This window comes from Acomys minous, assembly GCF_964271855.1.
Source record: "Acomys minous genome assembly, chromosome: 7".
Lineage (NCBI taxonomy): Eukaryota > Metazoa > Chordata > Mammalia > Rodentia > Muridae > Acomys > Acomys minous.
The window spans coordinates 2,649,346-2,673,620 of NC_140488.1; the positions used below are offsets into that span (position 1 = coordinate 2,649,346).

Sequence of the window (24,275 nt, forward strand, 5' to 3'; positions counted from 1 at the left end):
GCAATAGTGTAAGCAATAAAGCAAGAGCAGAAAATTAAAGTGATACAAATAGGAAAAGAAGTCAAACTATCCCTATTTACATATGCCAGAATAATATACATAAGTGATCAGAAAAATTCAACCAGAGTTGACTGTTTGTTTGTTTCTGTTGTTGTTTGTTTGTTTTTCTGGGCAGAAACTTTTGAGTTTGATGATGTCTCATTAGTTTGTTTATGGATTTTGGTGTTATATTTATGAGATTATGACCAAGATCACTCAGAAAAAAAATCTGTTTTCTTCTAGAACATTTCTTTTGATGGCTACATAATTCTCTACTTACAAATTTTAAAATGTCATCATTTTATTGAGTGAGTTTTGCAATGCTTGGGTGAACCTAGGGATTTGCATATGAGAGATAAATGCACTAACATTGACCTAAACTCCCAAAAGTATACCTGCATTGTAAAATGCTTTCTCATTATGAGGATTCTGAGTTTAACTTTAGTGTTCTTTCTAAGTGTGTGTGTGTGTGTGTGTGTGTGTGTGTGTGTATTGCTGGATAGCTTCAAGATTTTCCCTTTGTATTTGTTTTCTGAAGTCTATCCTACACCTAAGTGTGGTATATTGCTTAGAGTTCATTGAGATCATGGACTTTGAAACTATATGTGCTTGTTGTCTTTTTTAAAGAATACTTTGTTAGAATTGGAAGTAATTTACAACAACCTGAACATATTTAATGTATTCAATTTCATGAGTTTTTATTATATTTAGAAATATATTGAGGAATCATTTTCAGATACTTTTATTTCTTGTGTGTCTTCTGACACTTTAATTACATATATGTGATCAATTTGTTATTGTCTCACATATTACTGAAACTTCATCTTCCCCCATGTCCATATTTTTATTTTCTAAAATCTATATTCTTTGTATACTTCAGATTAGACAATACGTGGTAATACTCCACTTAACACTTTCTTCTACCATTTCAAATCTGCTGTCCAGTGAACTTCATTTGAGAGATTTTCATTTTTAGTTATAGAATTAGCATTTTAAAAAGTTCATCTTGTTACAATTTCCTACTTGTTCATTTATTGGAAGTGTATTTTCTTTATTTCTATTAATGTAGTAATAAAAGATTACTAAAATCCCTTCCTGCTAATTTCAACATTTGTTTCAATCAAAGATGGTCTCTGCTGAGTATGCTTTCTTTTGAGTATTGATAATATTTCCATATTTGTTTTCCTATAACTTTGTAATGCGTCTTCAACATTGTGAATGGCAGTTTGTAAGGTTTGTAAAATTCTTTTTTATTTCTCTGTAGTGCATTGATTTTTGTTTCAATACATGGTAAAGTGGCTGAAATGAAACTCTCAGTTGGGTGGGGCCTCTCAGAGGATAGTCAGCTAGGCTCCTGTCTGCAAGCATAGCACAGTATTATTAATAGTGTCAGCGGTTGGCTTTCTGTCATGGGGTAGGTCTCAAGTTGAACTGTCCATTGGTTGGCCATTTCCTCAAACTCTGCTACATCTTTATTCCTGCCCCTGTTGTAGGCAGGGTAAATTTTGGGTCAGAAGTTTTGTAGGTGTTGTGGTGTCTCCCTTCCTCTATTGGAAATTCTGCCTGGCTATGGGAGGTGACCACTTCAGTCTAAGCTATTAAAAACAAAGAAATCATAAAAATTTCAGGCAAATGGTGGAACTAGAAAAAATCATCCTGAGTGTGGTAACCCAGACTCAGAAAGACACACATGGTATGTACTCACTTATAAGTGGGTATTAGCCATATAGTACAGGACAAACATACTACAGTTCACAGACCCAAAGAGATCATCATTTTAAGTGTTTGTCATACTGAAAAAGACAAATATCACATATTTTATCCTATATGTTCTATCTGGATTAAAACCATATAGGACATAAAAATAGAAGACTCTGAGACAAAGATAAAATCAGTGATGGGAAGATAGCAGAAAGTAATGACAGGTCAATACATTAATATATATGGTATACATACGTGGAAATGTCACAAAGAAGCCTATTATTTTGTGTAATGAAGATATGATAACACAACATGACTAAGATAAGAGTATTCGTTTTGAGGACATCTTTAGCTAAATAATTTGTATTAAGATATCTTTACAAAAAGATATTATCCTGTTGGTTTATTTGTTTAGTCTTGAGTAGTGTCCCACTAAAATTCATATCTATTCATAACTTCAGGTTGTTACCTTTTAAAGATGATAAGTCTTTGCAAACTTCTTTAGCAATGAAATCATCTTGGTTTTAATCTGACAGTAAGAGAAAATAGTGTAAGTTTTCACACATAGGGATAAAAGAAGAAAACAGGCAATCACTGGCTCCAACAGAAGCTGGGAGAGTCAAGGCAGTTTCTTCCCGAGCCTGTGGAGCAGCTCTGCTAATATCCGAATTAGGGTCTGGCCTTTAGAATAATGGCAGAATAAACTGCTATTGCTTTATACTATTGAAAGGATGGTCATTTGTTCTAGAAAACTAACACCCCATTCTCATGACACTTACATGCCTTTTTATTGAGTTACTAATCCACTGTGCTCAGTGGACATTGTGAAAACAAGTCTACTCATAGAAAATAGGAAGGCACTTGCACAGGCATATAACACACTTGCTTTATACACAACTTAGATGTTCTCTTGGAAGTCAAACATGCTAAACCTGGAGCCAGCAGTCTACATGTTGATCTTAAGTCTACCACTGATGCATTGATGTGTGTGTTTTCTTTTTCCTTCAGTCATTTTGTTTTCGTACAATGCTGCTTATCTTCATGCTCTTTCAGCTCCACAACTTCAAGATTATGTGCCTCTCCCTCTCTACACAATCAATCTACAGATCTATATTTTGACAGAAATGTGTGGTTGTGCTGTATGTACTTCAGTGGGTAGGAGTAGAGAGTATTAGGAATCAATGAAAAGACAATAGCACTATAGTTTAAATAAAAATGGAACACTGAAAAACTTTAAATACCCACTAGGTCTCAGTTACCATTTTTATATTGAGGACTAATTGATCTTCAGTCAATGTCCTTTCTTTCTCTGACTGAATAGGGCAGAAATTACAATATGAAGGTTTAATTTTTAAAAAGGCTTTAGGATGGTGCAGTGGTTAAGCATGTGTTGCTCTTGCAGAGACCTGGGACACACATGGCAGGTCTCAAGCTTCTGTCATTCCAGTTGCAGGGGGTCTACCACCCTTTCCTGGCTTCCCTGGGCACCAGGCACCCAGGTAGAACATAGACACACATATAGACAAAACCACCACATGCTTAAAATTTTAAAAAAGGTTATAGCTTAATCATGCTGGATAAATGAAAAGAGTAAATTTTTGATAGCAGTAATTATTTACACTCATGTCCATATTCAAGTTGCTTCAGAAATACAAAAGGAAACAAACAAACAAAAATAATGGAATGGTAAGTCATTGAAGACTTACTTTTGGAAAGCCTTTGAAATTTGGTAGTTTTTTATTGTTTAAGGATAACATCTCTTGCATCTGGATGTTTCCTGTCTTTTATGTCTTAGATTGTTACATCTAGCAGGGTCTTCACCACCTTTCAATTAGTCATTGATGATTCTAAAGGCATTGAAGAAATGATTCACCCAAGGCAATAGTTATTTCCAGAGGCTTTCCTCAAACTTAAGTTCCTTGGTTTAATCTTTCTGTCTCTATCCACTCTGTTACATTGCTGTTTTACTTGGCTCAAACTGCGTTTTCTCCTTTGGGTGTGTATATTGGATCAGTCAGTCTTGAGCTTGTATATTCTCTCTAGCACTATGGACCCACTGTTGCCCCATTTTCCCTTGAAGAAAGCTTGAACTGACAGTTTTGAATTGGATCCATACTTTTACTTCATTGGGGTGGGGTGGAAGTTAGATCATTATAGGGGATCAATATGGTTGAACTGTTTCTTTTTGGTGGAATGTGAATGACAACTTTTTTGATGTACATTTTTAGGAGCTAATTTTTATCCTTGGAGATGGAATCTGGGCAGACAAGATTGTCAAACCTTTATTTGGAGCCCAGGTTAAAAGGCACGCCCATAGAGAAGACAGAAAAGGAGGATGCTCCTCTTATTCCTGAAGAGGGAAGTATGCATCTCACAGCGGCTTGGTAATCCACACTTCCTTTATCTTCTATTTGTTCTTCGCCTTTTGCTCTCTTTCTCCTCTCTGCTTGCCCTGCTCCTCCCCTTCTCTATGAGCTTCCCTCGATTTGATTTCTCTACTAGAAACCTCAAAGAATAAAATACTACTTTAGTCTTTCGTAAAGCAACCACAGATTTAAAGCCTTTGCAGCTCTGTATTAGGAACCCCAGCTTAGCCGCGTGCTCAGCACTAGGCAGTGGTAAAACCAGCGCAGGGGGTGGGGAGCAGGGGAAGAAGATTGGGAGAGAGGTTGAGGAGGGAAGGAAGGAAAGAGGGAGGGGAGAGAGGACAGAGGGAGAGAGAGGGGGAGGGTGAGAAAGGGAGAGAGGAGGGAGGGAAGGAGAAGGAGAGAGAGAGAGAGAGAGAGAGAGAGAGAGAGAGAGAGAGAGAGAGAGAGAGAGAGAGAGAGAGAGAGAGAAATAGGGAGGGAGAGGGAGAGAGGGAGAGAGGGAGGGAGGGAGGGAGGGAGAGAAGAGAGGAAGAGCGCCAGCGCGCGCTAGCTAAGCAGAGAGACAGACTGAGAGGGACTAGGAGAGACATCTAGAGAAAGAGAAGCCACGCTCTATCAGGGCTTAGCCTCCAACTTGTTTCAGTTCATTCATCTTTTTTTCCTCTCTGCTTCGGGGAAGTGACTGTGGCAGTAGGTAAGAGACAGAGAATGTTCCTTCTTCCCCCTCCCCCCAAGCCTTGGTCTCCTTTCCTGATAGCATCTCTCTCTCCCCCGTAAGGAGAGTCTCCTTGGGTTGGTCGGGAGGCGAGACACGCTCTGCAGCTGTGATGCTATCGTGGGTTCCCCAGTGGGGCTGGTGGAAGCCCAGAGGCGGCATCCGGGCTGGGAGGCGCTGGGGTAAAACCTGGTTTGAAGAAGGGGGGTTGCGATGTGGTGGTGTATGCGCGATTTGCTTCATTGTCAGTGAATTGTTGTGCTCCTCTTTGAAAGCAGGTCAGCATTGACCTTGCAAATTGCTTGGGGGGCCAACAGCTGCTGCAGAAAGCCACAGTGTGGCCCCTAGCCAGAACAGACAGCACTGTCATGACCCCTCAGGCAGCCCTAGGCACCAAGGGTGGGGGAATGGCTGGAGCTCCCTCCTTTAACTCTTTCTCTGCAGCTGTGTCTGGCTGCTGGGAATCAGAAGAAAGGAGGAGACTGTGCAGCCCCTTTCCTTCTCCCTATTGCAGTCCCCAGCTGCAAGTGAGTAGAAAGTTGTAAATAACTGCCTCCTGTTAAGCAGGTGGAGCCCTTCCCCCTCCCTTTTAGAGGCTCACTGTGGGGTTGGGCCCCAGTTTTACAAACTTGGGAGGCATGTCTTGCTTCAATGAGGGAAACCCCATTGCCTGCCCACCCCTAATCCCAGAAAGCTGTGCTGACAGCCTAGACCACAAATTCAGATTTAGCATATCCCTCTCTGGTGGGCATCCTTTTAGGTCCAGATGTGTCCTTGGGGGCAGGACAGAAACACCTGATGGTTTGTAAAGGGCTTTCTTGCCAGTAAGCTGCCCCCCTGACTGTGCCTGGAGGGGGGGCTGCTGGGCAGGAGAAGAGAGGGTGAGGAGCTAGGATTTCTGTTGTGAATAGTTTGGGTTATTGAGGGTTGGTTCCTCCCCTTTGGTTTGCTTGAGGCCATGAGAGGACTAGCTGAAACTAGTGTATTACTCCTAAACTTGTAAGAAACAGAGTTATTCCATAGAGGCTTCTCTCTGGAGATAGTGGCACTGTCATGTCCCTGGTAATAACTTTAGAACAAATTGTACCTATCACTAGTATTTTGAGTGTTTAATGTTCCTGATCTGGGCTAAGGGTTCCATGTGTATTACCTCATTGAATTTTTATTTCAAATCTATGAAGCTGTTGACTTGTCATCTTGGATTAGCTGATGGGGAAACTGAGTTACACCAAGGTTAAGTAGCTTGTTAAATGACAGAACACTGCCACATCTAGTGGGAAATGAAAGCATAGGTCCCTGGCAAGTGCAGGAGCAGCAGGAACAGCAGCTCTTATGTTTGGGGAGCAACTAGTGACCTTGTGTAGAGCAACAGGAAGTGGCATGGGAGGGATCCAGGCTGCTCTTGGCCAACCTACTTTCTGCTTTGGAAAGAGTGCCTTGAACACCTTTGCTTTTCCATGGTCACAGTGGAAACCATTCTGCATCTGGCTTCAGACTATCTTTTAGAAATGGATCCTGCTGTTACTCTCTGAGAACTCTGCTTTGCACTGAGTTCTTCAGCTTGTCCCCAGCATCCCATTTGTTGGTTGACTGCTGTCGATTTAAACTCCCTGCCGTGCTAGAGAGCTCATTAAGCGTTTCTTCATACTTTTGAGCAGCTCTGTTAGAAATTTTATAAAAACTACCTATGACTTCTGTTCATTGGCTCTTTGGAAGTGTGTGGAAGAATCTTACTTTTTCCCAGCTAGTTGAAGATGGTACTCATGCCTTCTTCTTAAGTCTCAGGTCTCACAAGACTACAACTTAAAGGGTCAGAGTTACCTTCTGGAAACTACACTTTTTATTTATGTGGTAAAATAGCTCACTTGTTTGTCAGCTTCAAACTCACATGCCAGAGCTTTCTTAAGAAGCTCTGATAATATAAGTTCTGGTACTTGAAAGAACCAGCTATCTGCTGTCATCTGGACTGCTACAAAGTTCTATTTCGTATTTCTCAAGACCAAGTACTGTTCTAAAACTACAAAAGATCCACATAACAGTTAGACAATAGATATGAGGCATAGAGCACTCTAGAGTCAGATATTAAGGAGAAATATTAGTAAGGAGATTTTTGAAATAGTGGTGACTTTAAGACCCGACGTGATTTGGAAAAAAAAAAACCTGTTAGAATGACAGATGTTGGATCGCTGAACAGATCCAGGATGACCAGAAAGAAAAGGAGAAAACCATGCTAGAGAAGAGCATGGCTAGCAAACCTGAGTTTACTCCAGGCTCTGGTGATCTTCCAGTGACTTCTCCTTCAAGACTCTTAGCTTTTCCACTTACAAAATGAGTTGGTGCACTATAGCCCTCAGGCTATTTCACATTTGAAAATCTTGACCTGAAGTTTATAAAATCTCATGAGTGTGAAGGTTTTCAGAAGTAATCTGAGGACAGTGCTTCTCAGTCCTTAACATGCAATGTATAGTAATGCTAATTCCGGTCTGAGGTTTTAGGGTGGGCCTGGGACATTTTAGTACACAGCCAGGTGATCCTTAAATTGCTGTTTCACTGATCACTGTTCAAGTAGAAAAGTCCTAGTGTGCTGGTCATCAAACTATTGTCATCAATTCAGTTGTTTATTTCTCACTATTGAATCATTTGCATATGTAGTTAGGCACTGTGTAGAAGACAATAAAGCTGAACAGAAGAGACGTGTTCTCTGCTTGTTTGAGGTTTATCATTTAAAGGGAAGAGGCTGCTGAGCATGTTAGTGGCGAATGACTCGAAGCATAAGTATGAGGGTGAGTTATAAGAATATCTAATAAAGATCTTGGGGTTTAAGCAAAGCGTGAGGATAGAGCAAATGTATTATTTCCATAAGGAGAAGATACTGAAGCTACACAGAGATGCATCTGTATCAGGATGGAGTGATGGAGCAGTTTGTTGATGGACAGAGAAAGGGACGAGGAAGGAGAAGCGGGAGAGCAAGAGGAAAAGTACATCTTGGGACCTGAGATGAGAGATACATGGTCTGTTGAAGGAATTTTAATCTTTGGTTAGGAAACATGTTGCCTGATAAAAGAGTTTTAAGTAGGATTATTGACATACTCTAAGCTGTATCCATTTGACCTGAGGTTACTAAGTGTTTACCATAGTCCAAAGAAAATGTGGGAGACACAGAATGGGTTACACTTAGTCTCTGCTCTCTGAGGTGACAAAGCCAAGTAAGAAAGAGAAGAAATATTCAAGCAATGCCAGTACTAGGAATATAAGATCTAAAGCCATAAAACAAAGGCAGAGGGCTTCAAGCGGAACAAAGACAACTCCTGGAGGTGGATTTTTGAACTGTGCTGAGGATTGAAGATTAGACAGTCTTTAGACACTAGTGCTTGGAAATGGCCGGTTGTACATGATGAAATAGCATGTGCATGAGAAATGTTCTGCAAATAGTTGAAGAACTTGCTAGAAACAATATTGAAAGCTAGCTTGGAAAAAAGACTTCTAAGCAAAAGAGATGGGGTGGCACCACTTGTGAGCAATCTGATCTGGACAGGCTGAGCAGCTTGGTTTGCATGAACTCACACAGATAGTAATGCTATTGCTGAATCCCAGCATGAGCTGCTGGATGCAGTCGAAATGTGGGCTTGAAGCTCAGCAAGGAAGCCATATGGAGACAGCAGTGTGAGAGTATCTCTCAATTTTTAAAATAAGAGATCCAGCTGTGGTGTTTTGGCGAATGTTTATCTTTAGGTTATAAGAGGAGATAAGCGAATGTGAATTCTAGAAAGGAGGGAAAGGAGTCAATTGTAAAAGAGGTTTGGTCTCAGCCACTTACTATTTGGACAGATATTCATTGAGTACATATACTTTTCCTTCAGTGGTGAATAGAGTGGTGAACAAAATAGGGCTGTTATTGCCAACTTGGTTTAGATGGGGAGAAAGGATATTTTTGACAAACTATTGAATGATACTGCCATAAATTATGGTTTTGTGTGGAAGAGGATGTACTTCTCTAACAGGGAAGACATGATCACCATCACTGCAAAATGCAACAAACGGCAGTCAATTTTTGTGCTCTGCAGCTCACAGTGCTCACTAACATTTAAGTTGGATGATACATAACCATTTTGCAGATATCTGGCAGGTGGTAATACTGCAATAGTAGGGGAAAGGGAAGAGTTCCTCCTAGACTTTGGCTCACAGGAGCATAACCTTACTTTAAAATCCGATGGTATGCTTTAGCTTAACTTGTAGTCTCATTGTGCCAGCGCCCTCCTCAGATCCTTAGCTTTGTATGGTCAGCAGTTTGTAGAAAAAGTCATCTGATAGAGAAAACATTTGTGTGAAGCATCAAACACTAAAAACCTCTTCCAACATGAATTTCTGATAGCCTAGTACATAATCTATCCCTGAGCTGGATACTGATTTTCTTGTGACAAAATACTCGTTTTGTGTGAGCTTCAATTTTGATAACTGTATGACGGGGCTTAGGGGGCAGGTGGCCTGCTAGACCTGGATTATTTATAAAGACTCTCTTAGCTGTAAGGTTCTACGGTGACTGCCCTGCTTCATAGAATACTGCCTTCTCTGCACTTTGCGCACGTGTTTCAAGTTTAGCCACCTCAGGAATACAACAACAAAGAGGCCTCCCCATGGTCTCTTCCAAAGCGTCAAAATACTCTTGTCAAAATGTTCAGAGAAAGTAAGTAAGAGTAAAATGGTGCCGCTGGACACTGTGAAACAAAAGTGACATGCTAAGCTTAGATGCTAGTTGGTAATAGAAAAACAGTTTTATACTTGGACTTGAAACATGATTTTAAAGGTGTTGATGTCTGTACACAGTATGTCTCCTCACTATCCACAGAAGGAGAATAAGAACCTCCAGGCTGTGTGTTTTAGAGGGTGATTTTCACTTCAAAAATGTTTTCTTGAAAGCAAAGGGTATTACATAGATTCTCTTGAAGGGAAGGGAGGTGCTTGCAGACAGAATTATGTAAGTGATCATAGCATAAAATAGCTTTTCAAAATAGTACAAGATGGAGCTCAGAAGTGGCGTGATCTTTAGCTATCCTGTACAGCACTCTTATCTCTGTTTTCAGTGTGAATGCTTCCAGAGACGTCTGTTCGCTGCTATCTGATGAGAGGACCACTACTTGATGTTATGCAACGGTTATTGTTAGCAAGTTAGTCCTCACTTTGTTCTGAGACACATTTTCTACATCTAACCTAACCTTAGAACAACAGCAATGCCACGCTCTGTTTTCTTTCCTATACCAACCATCACATACTGAAAGATTGTTTAGTCATCGTTGCATCTTTCCTTTACTCTCCATACCCTCGGTCCTCCAGGTCATATGCCATATATATATATATATATATATATATATATATATACATATATATACATATATATTAATATCTCCTCCATCAGGCCCTTCATTTCCAGAATAACTCTTTTTAAAAATATACTTTTATTGATCATTTGAGAATTTAATATATCACATTTTGCTCCTATTCACCCCAACTCTTCCTATATCCAACCTCTCTACTGTCACCTCTCTACCCTCCCAACTTTGAGGGTTTTTTTTCCCCATTCCTGTCTCAAAGTTTGGCTTGGCTTGGCCAACTACTTGGAAGTGAGGGCTGCCTAGAAGTGTGGTTGCCCTACCAGGGTGCTGTCATTAGAGAAAGCTGGCTGCCTATGTCCCATACCTATCAAATGTCAATTGGTCCTCAGTTAGTGGTGGGATTTGCACCCACCTGCCACCCTCCCTGCTGGGATGTTCTCTGGCTTGAGTTTATACAGGTCTTGTGCCTGCGCTCACATTTGCTATGACTTCATATGTCCTGCCATCCTGTTGTGCCCTTTTCCTAGTGTTTTCCACATAAGTCATGTGGTAGTAGAGCAGCATGACTCCTAATGGTTGCTGGCTAAACCTGAGCCCATCCTCTTATGTACTGCTTCCCAGAACTTTAGTTTTAAACGTCCTAGACAGCTTTCAACCTACTTTAGAACTGTAAAGTATACCTTCATTTTTCATCATATTAAACAAAATAACCTCAGTATAAAAAATTGGAAATTGTATCTAAGATTCAACTCCCGAAATAACTTGCAATGCTTCCTTGCAGATCTCTCTCTCTCTCTCTCTCTCTCTCTCTCTCTCTCTCTCTCTCTCTGTGTGTGTGTGTGTGTCATAGCTATTTTTCATTAATACTTCATTCTGAGAATTTTCACTTCATTAAGTAGTTATTTTTAACAGCTGCATAATTTTAATGGCATCATTATCTGACAGCCCTAATATTGACTGTTGAAATTGTTTTCAATTGTGAGTAGCTCTGTGGCGTATATCTTTATGCATATCATACATCATTGTTTTTACCTCTTTAAGGTCTCCACCCAAATGCTACTATGCTGAAGTCTTCTGTAATGAGCTTAGGCTAAAAGAAAGCGCAAACTCATCCCCCGTAATATGCACCTCTCTTTTTTTCTTTGCTTCTTTGGTTTGCATCATCACCTAACTAGATTTCATTTGAGACACTTACCTTAGAAAGCAAGCACAGGATTTTCCTCTATTTTGTATACGATAATATAACATAGTAGCTAAAAATGTCTAAATACATAATAAATACTTTTAAATGAATGATGGAAATGGGTTAGGGGTATTGGTGGGCCTCAGGATGCTAGCTTTTAAAATCTCTTGATGCTCATGTGAGATCATTGAGCTGCATACGATGATTGTTCCTTTTATTATAGTAGATGTGAACATTTTTATGTATTTTATTTTTTCTTTTTATGTACATTGTTTCTGTTGACAATTTAAATAACTTTTACTCCTGTTACTCTATTTAGTAGATATTAGACCATCCTCACCACTGTGAAAATATTTCTGTCTATCTGCATTTTAAAAGATGTTTTACATACACTAATCTTAATTTGTACATAATTATATCCATCTCTCGACTTATAATTTCTTCTCATAAATTATGTTGCAGTTCTTCATTCAAAATTTAATAAATGTTTGAATAGATTTTGTTTAGTTTTCATTGCTTCTGAAATTTGTTAGTGTATGGTGTGAGGTAATTTTCTAAACTGTTTTCCCCTTCAGTTGTTTCACAACAGCAAATATTGAATAATGCATTTTCCCACTGTTGTATAATATATCTAAATTTTTATATATAGTATGTTCTTTAATTTATCTATTTCCCCTTCTTGTCCTAGATATGAAGTTTAAATATTATCTAAATATTATCTAAATATTATTTGAACTTTATGGCTTTTAAATAATTCCTATCACTTCAGCTCTTCTACTTATAATAAGTTTAGGGTCACTGAGCCTCACTTTGTTTTTTTTTGTGTTGAGTGCATACTTTTATACCTTTAATTTTGCAAAGGAGAACTTTCTACTATTATTGCAGATAATTGAGTGTGGCTTTTCTACAGATAATTTGATATTAACAATATAACTTCTATTTTCTCACTTTGTTCAAATGTATTATAAACTCATGGCTGACAAGTTTATCTTTTTATCTTTTGAAGATCAAAAAGTATATAGAAAACAACTCAACTTTTTTTGCTTATTTCTTTACTTTTTTTTGAGACAGGGTCTCTATGCCTGGTTCCTCAGTGTCTTTTAACGGATTGGCTGCATTGATGTGGTACATTTCTGACAGCTGATGGACTGATATGTTATTGCTAATTAAAATTAATAGTTGGCATTTGGGGTCAGTCTTTATTTCATGTAGTTAAATGTGAGATTTAGCATGCATAATGCCATATAGTCACGACCGTATTATTCCAGCCACAAAAGTTCCCTATTCATCCCTTTTACTCATTTGAACCCATACTCATCATTGATCTTTAAATATTTTTTTGATATTATAATTCCATCATTTTCTCCTTCTCTTTCCTCTTTCACCCCATACCTTCCTTTCTTGCTTTCTTTCAAATGCATGGCCCTTTTCCATTAATTTTTGTTACACACACCCACCCACCCACCCACACTCACATACACACCCATCCATCCATATATATTTATATTACTAAATACATAAGTACAACCTACTGAGTCAGTGCTTTTAGGGAGTTTTGTTTTTATTTAGTATATGTTGTACAAAATGAGTTTCATTTTGACATGTTATCTTCTCTTGTCCTCTTCCCTCTTGCATCTGGAAAACTGTTTCTTCCCAAATAGTTCCCATTTTATTTTCCTGTTGTTGTTTTTTATTCTGCATATAAGAGAATATATGACAGGAGACATTTGTCATTTTATTCCCTGTGTACTTTTGCCTTTTTCAGAGTGGCTCTTTTCACTTGTCAGTATGAGTTTATGGTTCCTCAGTGTCTTTTAACGGATTGGCAGCTTATTTATTTCTTTTTATTAAGGGGTAATATTCTGCAGCATTGGGATGTTACAGAATTTTTTAAAAAACCTATTCACTTATAGAAGGACATTTTGGTTCTTCCCAAGTTTTGACAGTTAAGAACAAAGCTGTCACTAACATTAATGTTTAGGGTTTTGAACTCATTGGGTGAATTGCAAGGAGTTCAACTGCTAGATTACATGGTAATACTGACAGTTCTTCCAAGGTGGCTAGCTAATATGACATTCCTGACGGCAGCAGCTTTTGTTCTCTGTCTTTGCTAGCATTTGGTTTTGTCAGCATCTTGGACTATGGCTTTCTGATGTTGCGTTATCATTTTGGTGTTTTGCTTTGCAAGTCCCTAGTGACACAAAATCTCACACTTTTTCATAAATTTATCTCTCATTGGTAATAGTTTTGGCAATATGTCTATTTAATTCTCTTGTACCTTTGATAAAGACAGGGTCTCTCTATGTACCTTTATGTTTCAGGATATTTGATCCCATTATGAACCCCGAGATTGTGAACTGTAAAAATCTGTTTCTTGTTTGGTGTGGTTCAGCCCTAACACACACTTTTAATCTAAGAACTTTCTGCTTATTGTAAATAAGAGATTGTGGTGTGGCTCAGCCCTAGCATACACCTTTAATCCAAGAACTTTCTGTACACAGGATTAAATAAAATTAACCCTAGGTCAAGAGTTGGAGCAAGAAAGCAGCTGACAGGGAGTAAACAGAAAGGAAAGGCTTTGAGTTGAAAGGTAGTATTTAAGATAGTGTGGGGAAGGAGAAGGTGCTTTTGGTTTTTTTTCATTCTGGGATGTGAGCTGAGTAGAAAGGCTTTTTTTCTTCAGGGAGGTTGGCTTAGTAGGAGGGTCAACTGGGTGCTTTCTCTGCCTCTCTGAGCTTGTATGATTTCACTCCAATATCTGGCTCTTGAATCTTTATTGGTAAAATTGAATAATTGGGATTTTGTTTTAAAACAACACCCTGAGAACTCTCTGTGCGATCAAGGCTGGCTTTGAACTTAATATGGAGTCCTCAGTGGCCTCAAACTTGCTGTATATATAGTCCACACTGACTTTTATCTTGAAATCCTTTGGCCATTTTAAACTGAGTTTCTTTATTCTTATTGTTGAATTTTAAGAACGTGTTTGTATATTTTGAATGTAAGACCTTTAATGTGATCTGTGCTTTTCACATTCTTAGTCTGTGACTTGAGTTTTCTTTATCTCAGTAGCAACATTTTGTATTGCATTGAGGCCTAGGTTATCAACATTTACTTCTGTGAAGTAGGCTCCTATCCTTCAACATTGTGTACTAAGACTTTTGTAGTTTTCTATGAAAGCATATATTCCACATTGGACCATTTTTGTGAAGGGTATAAATTTGTCTAGATTATTAGAATTATTTAAAACATGTGTTTAATAATAATTAGTGAAAAAAAAGAGGCCATGAATTTGAAGGAGAGTGTGCAGAGAGGTATATGGGAAGGTTTGGAGGGAGGAACAGGAAAAGAGAAATGTTGTAATAAAAGTGTAATTTCAAAAACAAAAGAAAGACAAAGAGTGATACATCTTTGAGAGCATACATGTAATGATGTTGAAATGGTTTCTTCTTAATATGACATAAAAGACTATGAAGAAGAGGAGTAGAAAATGAAAAAAGTCTCCTCATTTTATGTCCTATTACAACCTTTGAAAAAAATAACAAGCACATACATGAAAACATACTATATTTATTAATGTGTCTGTGTTTTTGTGTGTACAGCTGTGTGTGTGTGAGTATGTAAGGCATACATGCCACAGTGCCTACATGTGGCGGTCAGAGGGAAAGCTTATTCTTTTCTCATACAGTGGGGGTCCTGGAAGTTGAACTCAAGTCATCAGGCTTGATGACAAATGCCACTGGGCCATCTCACTGTAATTGCCATCATTTTCTCTTTTTATTATTATTGCTGTTACTGTTTTATTAGTAATGTAGATAATACTATATTTTAAATTTTCATTGTTCATCACTGTCTTCTTTTATTATTGTTTTTCTTATTATATTAGTAATGTAGATAGCACTGTATTTTAAATTTTCATTGTTCATATATTAGAAAACAATTATCTATTTGTATTAACTTTCCATCTTAATTTGGCAGTCTTTTTAGTGAATGTGTAGTTGTAGCTTGTGGTTCAACTTGTATTTTCTTGTTTCATTATAATTAGCTATTGAATAGCCTTCTTGTGTTTCTCGGCCATCTGGACGCTTTCTTTGTAGAAATGTTCATTTAAATAATTTGCACATTAATGTTTGGAATACTTACATTATTATTGTACACATACATGTGTGCTCTTGTGACAAACCGTTTAAAATATACATACATTTGAGATTTTTTCCATTCTGTGGCTTATAATTTCATTTTCTTAATGTGTTTTGTATTATGATAATTATTTTAGGGGTTCTAAGAAGTTTGTGCCTTACATGATGGCCCCCTTGGCTGTTGTCTACTCCCAGTCCTGGAATGTGGACTCCCTTCTCCTTTACAATAAAATCTGGCTATCTTCACTATAAAAAGTCTTTGCTTCAGTTTCAAAATGACTTTGTTGATTTTGTTGCAGAATTCTATAGAATTAAGTAGATTTATCCATTCATCTCTAGATGGACACTGGTTGATTCCATTTTTTTGTTTAGTATGCGTGCTGTTCTAGGGATGCAGTGTAAGTTTTGTCATGCTAGTTTCATTTACTTTGTATATGTACATAGTGGTGGTCTAGGTGGATCATGTAGCAAATCTGTCTTTTGGCCTTTAAGGAACCTCTACACTATTTTTTGTAGTAGTTACACCAATTTGCATTCCCCTCAACAATAAATCAGCACTCATCATTATATCAGGACTGAGATGAAATCTGTTCATGGTCTTCAGTTGCATCTCTCTGAAGATTAATGCTATCAAACATCTATCTGCATACTTGTTGACCATTATTTAGAGATGTCTTTTCAAGTTCTCTGCCCACTTTAAATCAGGCTCTTGATATTTTTGCAACTGAGTTAATTTGGTTCCTCAAATATTTTATATATTAATACCTTATTACATGTATAGCTTCCTGTTTTCCATTTTGTAAATTATTTATTCACTGAATGGATTTGCTGCATAACTTTTATTTTGAGAGAATCCTACTTTATCTATTCTCACCTTAGTTACCCATGCTTTTTAGATTATGTTAAAAGCTATTGCAGAAAATAACGGCACAACATTCTCTCACTGTGCTTTCTGGATGAGTTGTATAGCTGTGGGCCTTACATTTTTACCCTGAGGAGTTTATTTTTGTACATGGTGAGAGGTCAAGATTCCTGTGCTTTAGATGCACTGGTACCTGGTTGATACCCATTGTGTCACTATTTGGAGGTACTGGAAGCTCTAAGAAGAGGGACCTAGCTGAAAGGACTTACATTGTTGGAAGCAGCACTCTGAGAGAGCATTATGGTCTTCTTCATGGGGACACTGGCTAGTTACATCCGAGTACATTGTCATAAAAAGAGAGAGTTGCTATCTAATTGGACTCCCTAATCTCAAGACTTTCAGCCTTTAAGGTTTACTTAATTTGAAGTTTTCTTCTGAAGTTTCAGGACTGATATTTTGTTATAGAAATATAAAGTGGAATTAGAACAGAAAACTGGCACTGAAAATCAAGTAATGCTGTAACTATCTGAAAACATGGAAGCTCTTTTGGAATTGGGTAATAAGCAGTGACTGAAGTTGTTCAAATGAGCTGGCTAGCAAAAGTATAGAACGCTGTAAACAACATCACACATAGGATTCTAGGCAGATACAAATGAGGACCCTCTTTGAACTGGGGTAAAGGTTATCTTTGTAACCATTGAAAAAACTTTAGGAAGCATTTTAGAGTTTCTTAGAAGATTGAATTTCAAAGTGATGATTAGAAAAAGAAACATCTAAACAGCCCATGCAAAAAGATTCTGTAGGCGCTTTAGACAGCAGAGGAAGCAGAGCATGAAGACTAAAGAGAATTGTGGCTTGACCAGGGAATGCATTAAGAGACAGTGTGCAAGTGTGTGGCCCACAAACTACTTGCTAAAGACGCTAAAAAGGGTAAAAAGCCAAGTGCTATCCATGAAGATAGTGGTCTGAAATGTATCTCAGAAATCTGTGAGGAGTGTCCAAGGTCCTGGAAGGGCCGCATTATGCTAAGGAACAGGCTTTCTATGATTCCACTGCTAGCCAGCTCCCTTGAACTCAGCTAGGGGATCCCAATGGCAGGGGAAGAGACAAAAGAGACTAGTAGAAGGTGGCTAGGGCACTTGGCATGCTTCCCTTGATGGTAAAACATGCCAAGCACATTTCTTACAGGAGCAAAATTAGTTCCTATGAGAAAAAATAATAAAAAAAGAGCAAAGTTGGCATCTAATCTCTCTGACTTTCTAATGGTTTCACTATTTGGATTCCTTTGTATGAACTCCAACCTATAGGAGGACTTCACCAGAGGCTAACTAAATAAGTTGGGCTGCTGATTGTTGGACTTTGAGCTTCCAAAACTATGAGCTAAATAAGACTCTTTTAAATTTCTGAGCTATTAGCCTCAGGTATTTTGTTGTAGCAACAAAATCTGACTTACTTCTGCATGTATATATTTGGTCGTAATAGTACCACTAACCTTTCTCCATCTTTGGATCTTTCTCTTTTGGTCCTCTTGGATCTTCGTCAAAACAGTCAGTTTTCTGTAGATACAAGAATTTATTTCTGCCTTATGTATTATGTTCTATTGGATTATATTTCTGTTTTAAGTCAGTACTATGTTGTTCATATTGCTAAATCTCAAAAGTACAACTTGAAGTTCGATGGAGTGTTGCTTCAGCTTTGTTCTTTTGGTTCGAGATTGTTTTAACTATTTGGGTTCTCTACAGTTATTTCCTGGTAGGTATTTTATTTTGTCCATTTAGTAATGTCATGCTTTCCCGATTACCCTTGATCTTTGTTTGCCTGCATTAAGGCCTGGGTGGTGAAGAATTAGATGCTTACAGCAGTATTTTCATTCTGGCATTGTCTGAGAATGTCTCCCTAAATAAATCTGTCCAGAAATTCTGAGCATGTTGTTTGTTTTGTGGTTTTTAAGCCCACAACTGCTGCAGCTAATGCAACACTAGGGGGCACCCTAAGTACAGGACCTCTGAGACCCATGCCATACCAGGCTGGGGCTTAAGCTCTTAGCTGCCTAAGGCTTGACTGACTGTAGGCTATTCAGAGCCTAAGGTCAGTGTAGTCCCCTGGCAAGATTATAGGCTGGATCTCAAGTCTGTCTTGAAGCAACTATAGATGCCTATGTTACACCATGAGACATTTAGAGGCTCAGGCTGTGTCTACTGACCTGGACTTAGTAACTGTGAGGGGTGGTCAGAGATTTTGTTTCCTGTGGTGTGGCCCAGTGTTAGGAATTATGGCTAAATATTGTGGTTAGCTATTTTTTGATCCTAAGTAAATGATCTCTCTCTCTAGCCAATGCTGCTTGAGGTTGGTTCAATGATGATGTAGGTAATACGAGATGGTTCCTATTCTCTTTAGCACACCTTTTCATGGCACCATATTATGATCAGATACTCTCATCTATGTATGGATAGTTGTTGAAAATGATGCTTGGGACAGAGTGATCAGCAGTGAGTTTAGACTCCCATCTTGGTATGTCTCTTCTCAATTTCTGCGTGCTTTCTGATACCATCATAATTGATTTACATTTTGTGAACTGACAATGTATCTATGAATCTCACTTTTTTGTTTTATTGCCTTTTTATGTTCTTACTAATTTCTATATGAATGATTAAGCTGCCCAGCAACAAAGATAGTTTTATTTATTTTTTTCTAGTTTGTATCCATCTGTCTTATCTATCTTTTTTCTGTCTTTCTACCTCGATCTATCTATCCATCTGTCAATCCATCCAGCTATCTTTTGCTCTACTCTATTGCAGCTGGACAGGAAGGCTGTCTATTAGGATGTTGACTAAACAGATCTCATTGCAGAAACTCTTTAGCATTTTCTCACGAGCTGTGATGCCAAATTGAGTTTTCTTACAATTTTTAAATTTGTGAAAGGTGCCTTTTAGCCATTGCTTGCTAGAGGATTTGATTATGAGTGTGCTAAACTTTTGTAGACAGTATATCTATATTTTTTGGATCTACTACTATGGAGACAGTGATTGGTTTTCAAGTGCTGAATCACCCCTGTATTCTCTTGCAAAATTCTACTTGGTCAAGATATATCATACTTAGTATGTATTTCTGGGATCTGTTAAATACTACTTTGTTGGGAGCTTTTGTACATATCTTTATTATGTATGTTCAACTTCTGATTCACCCATTTTGTACAGTCTTGGCTACCATAGTACAACTCTCCCCCCAACTACATATTCCTTTTTAAAAATGTATTTATTCACTTTACATCTCAAACGTAGCCTCCTCAGTCCTCTTCTCTAGGTCCAACCCTCCCTCCTTCTTCCCCTTCCCCTATTCCTCAGAAAAGGGGAATGCAGCCACGCACCCTAACTCGTCAAGTCACATCAGAAATGAACATATCCTCTCCCCCTGTGGCCTGGCAAGGCAGCCACTCCAATTGGGGACTGATCAAAATGTAGGCAACAAACCAGGCGCAGTGCACACATGCCTTTAATCCCAGCAGAGGCAGAGGCAGGTAGATCACTGTGAGTTGAAGCCATCCTGATCTGCAAAGCAAGTCCAGTACAGCTACAGCTACACAGAGAAACCCTGTCTCGAAAAACTAAAAAGAAAAAAATAAAAGCAGGCAGAGGGGTCCATGTCAGAGACAGCTCCTGCTCCCCTTACTAGGTGACTCACATGAAACCTGAGCTGCCCACCTGCCACATCTGTGTAGGGAGGGTCTAGGTCCAGTCCATGCATGCTCCTTGGTTGGTGCTTCAGTCTCCACAGGTCCCTCTGGGCCCTGGTCAGTTGGCTCTGTTGGTCTTCTTGTGCAGCTCCTGTCACCTCCAGGTCCTGTTCTCCTTTTCCCCCAACTTTTCTGTAAGACTCCCCACCCTTCACCCAATGTTTGTGAGGTTTACCATCTGTTTCGAACCGCTGTTGGGTGCAGCCTTGCAGAGAACAACTCTGCTATGCTCCTTTCTGATAATGCACTTGAACTTGAGTTTTGTGTAAAGTGATAAATATGGATTTATTTGCATTCGTTCGTATGCGTACATCCAGTTAGGCCATCACCATGTGTTAGAGATGCTTTCTTTTTTCCACTGTATGGTTTTGGCTCCTTTGTCAAAAATCAAGTGTCTGTAGGTTCGTGGTTTTATTTCTTGGTCTTCGACTGTCTTTTTCTATGCCAGTACCATGCTGTTTTTATTACTATTGCTCTGTAGTATAACTTGAAGTCAGGGATGGAGATATCTCCGGAGGCTCTTTTATTGTATAGGATTCTTTTTAGCTATTCTGGGTTTTTTGTTCTTTCAAGGTCTGTAAAAATTGTGTTGGTATTTTGATGGGAATTTCATTGAATTTAGGAATTGCTTTTGGTAAGCTGAGCATTTTTACTATGTTAATCCTATGAACATGGGACATCTTTCCATCTTCTGATACGTACTTAAACTTCTTTCTTCAGAGATTTGAAGTTCTTGACATACAGGTCTTTCACTTGCTTTGTTAGAGTTATACCAAGATATTTTCCTACATTTCTTTGAGGGATTTATTCTGTTCCTTTTAAATGCTTCCAACATATTCATAAACATAGATTTATGGCCAATTTACTGTGTCTCAGTTGCATTAGGGGATCCAATGTTTGCTGGGGTTTCTGGTGGAGCCATGTTGCCCTGGTTTTTGTTGATTGTGTTCTTATGCTTGCCTTTAGCCATCTTGTCCCTGGCTAATAGACTAGTTGTTTCTGGAACTGTTGGGTTTCTGTGGTGTGGGAGAGGATCCCTAGGTCATGAGCTGGGCACAGAATCTCCTCCTGTAGTACCTTCAGCTCTACTCTACTGATTGTGTCCCAGTTGGACCTATAACAGGGAGCTAGGGTGTGGGTTTCCAACCTGTGTGAGCCAGTGAGGTCCTGTGGTCTCCTCATTTCAGCCTGTATAGCTGTGAACCGCAGGCTGCATCTACACATCTCAAGAACATGGAGTTGTCCCTAGGATAGTGGTGGTAGTTGGAAAGTTTGAAGTGGCAGCATGTGTGCCTAGAAGCTGGGATCCCCTCCTCTCGCTGGGGAACATGAAGGACTGAAGCTTTGGAATCAGTGTGATGGCTTGCTCACCCAGCAGACACTGGTATCAGACTTTGCTGGACACTGACAACTTGGAATAGGGACCCTGTAAGCTTCTATTGTCTCCACAGTCTCCACAGGGGGCCAGTCGAACTATGTACCAGAGTCTGGGATCCTGTCCCTGGTATCTTCTTGGGTCTGGACACTGGAACCATGGGCTTCTGGAACTTGGGATCCTTGCTCAAGTAGACAGCAGGTGTAAGGTGCCCTGAGAACAGATCCATGAGAAACTCTTGGACCTGGAATATGACTGCGGGGGGCCTGGAACTTGGGTCTCAACCCCTGGGATGCCTCCTCCTGTCTGGGAGATATAGATGCTTGTGTTCTGGAGTCAGCAGCCAAGTGATTCACTTCATGAATCTGATACTCAGGTATGGTATGCACTGGGTGCCGTTGTCTTGGAACCCCCTTGCTATGAATTCTTGGTAGTTCTCATTCATCAGTTGAAGAATGTTTCACTGTATTTGTAATTCGCTAAAATTAATTTTCATAACTGAAAGAATCTAGTTGTATGCCTTTTCAACTATTGAGATACTTTTGTGCTTATTCTCTTATACTTCATGCATATATTTTGGCATTAACATGTTCTATTCAATACCTTGCTTCTCTTTTTTTTTCAGAATTAAAAATCACATCACTCTATTTAATATTGAGCTATTCATCATTGCTTCCACCAATGTATTTGATCTTAGAATATATGTCGCTGTATTTATCGTTTCCTCTAAAAACTATATTCATGTTCATATATTAATTGACTTTGCATTGCTATAATGAAATATCTGATATGAGTTAGATGTGAAGTAAAAATAAGTTTATTTAGTTCACAGCTTTGGAGATTTACTCTAGAGTGCAGCACAGTGTCAGTAAAGAGCATCAGTTGGTTATATCAACTCATGTTAAATGGTGGGTAGCAGTCAGAGGAGTGTATGTAGGAGCTATGGTGGGTTTTGGTTTTGTTTCTGTGTTTTAAGACAGGACCTGCTACTGACTGAACCTGCAGCTAAGTAATTTGGCTACACCGACAGGCAGTTAGACCCAAAGATTCTTCTGTTCTATGCCTCCTGAGCACTGAGATTCTAGGCACATGCTCAGTATATATTTTTATAATGTAAGAACTGGGACTAGAACTCAAGTCCCCATTCCTGCTTGGGTGGCAAGGGCTTTCCTACAGACTCAGTTCCCTTCCAATGCTTTTTGCTTTAAGGTTTAAAAAATATTTATTTTATGTGCGTGAGTATATGTTTGCGTGCGTGTCTGTACAACATGTACATGCATGGTGATCATAGAGGCCAGAAAAGGGCATCGGATCCTCTGGGACTAGAGTTACGGATAGTTGTGAAGCACCATGTGGGTGCTAGAAATTGAACCCTGGTCTTCTGAAGAAACAGCCCATGAGTTTAACTGCTGAATCTTCTCTCTAGGCCAACTTCCACCTTGAAGCCTTTCTCCTTCTTCTACTTCTTCTTCTTCTTCTTCTTCTTCTTCTTCTTCTTCTTCTTCTTCTTCTTCTTCTTCCTCTTCTTCTTCTTCTGCTCTTTCTTTCTTTCTTTCTTTCTTTCTTTCTTTCTTTCTTTCTTTCTTTCTTTTTGAGACAGGGTTTGTGTGTGCAGCGTTGGCTGTCCTAGAGCTCACTCTGTAGAACATGCTGTCTTGGAGCTCACAGAGGTTCACCTGCCTCTGCCTCCTAAGTGAGGGGGATTAAAGATATGTGTACCACCATATTTGGCCTAGATGCTTTTAGTAATATAACTTTAATGATATTTTCCCTTGTAGAGTATTTTCTTTCCAAGTCTCCTTTAAAGAAATATGTTTGTTCTTTGTTTTTCATGTTAGAGGCTTTCTGCTGCATCCTGTGTTTTTTCCTTATGTGTTCTGGTGTGCAGCATCCTCTGAATGCAGGAAAGATTTTAAGGGTCAAGCAGTTAAGGAAATTTACCAGGCCCAGGAAGGCCAGAAATGTTATGAGGGCAATAAACAATATGTGGGGAACACAGACCCTCTGATTCTCCTGCCAGACACTGAGCTCCAGAGATGCAGCTTTTAGGAATTTTCATTCATCTGAGGGTGGGTTTTTCAGAGACGCAGTTGCTTTTGAGTCACCCAGGCTCTAGAAACAAACTCTCACTCCTGTTTCTGTAAATACCCAAAGAAATGTATTGTTTTACTAAGCTACACTCTGGTAAATTAGTGTCTGACATTGGTCCATATTTATTAGCTTTCTGTCAACTTGACGCAAGCTTAGGTGGTTGGGAAGAGGGGACGTCAATTGAGAGAATGCCTCCATTTGACTGCCCTGAGGCATTTTCTTGGTTCTTGATTGATAATGCAAGAGTCCAGACCTTGTGGGTGGTGCCACCCCTGGGTTGTATAAGGAAGCAGGCTTATCAAGCCATGAAGAACAAGCCAATAAGCAGTTTTGCTCCATGGCTGCTGCTTTAGTTCCTGCCTCCAGATTCCTGCCTTGAGTTCCTGACTTTCCTTCATGGTGCACTATAGGACCTAAGCTGAAATAAACCCTTTCTTCCAAAGTTGCTTTTGGCCAGAACGTTTTATTACAGAAATGGAAAGCAAACTAGAACCTAAACTGTGTTTGTGTTTTCTCAGGAGATGTGACGCAGTATGAGTGAAACAGTAAATACTGACTAGAATTATTAGAATTATCATTAACTGCCAAGGTTGTGCTTTTAAATTTCTTTATATAGTGTAAATATCTTTAGATAATTTCTCTTAAATAAAAAAGATTCAAACTATGTGGATAATGCAAGTATCATCTTCAGAGGAACAGACTTAGTTTCTTGAATTTTTGGTGATAAAGTTTGAAGTATCT

General features: G+C 38.9%; 1 protein-coding gene across 1 annotated transcript in view; it reads left to right on the forward strand.

The window, feature by feature from the left end:
* Positions 1-4,601: 4,601 nt before the first annotated feature.
* Positions 4,602-24,275, forward strand: part of GABRA3 (gamma-aminobutyric acid type A receptor subunit alpha3) — a 173,957-nt gene continuing 154,283 nt past the window's right edge. The window contains exon 1 of the mRNA XM_084788916.1: positions 4,602-4,803. The gene's annotated coding sequence lies outside the window, so the exon portion shown is untranslated. The remainder of the gene's footprint in view (positions 4,804-24,275) is intronic.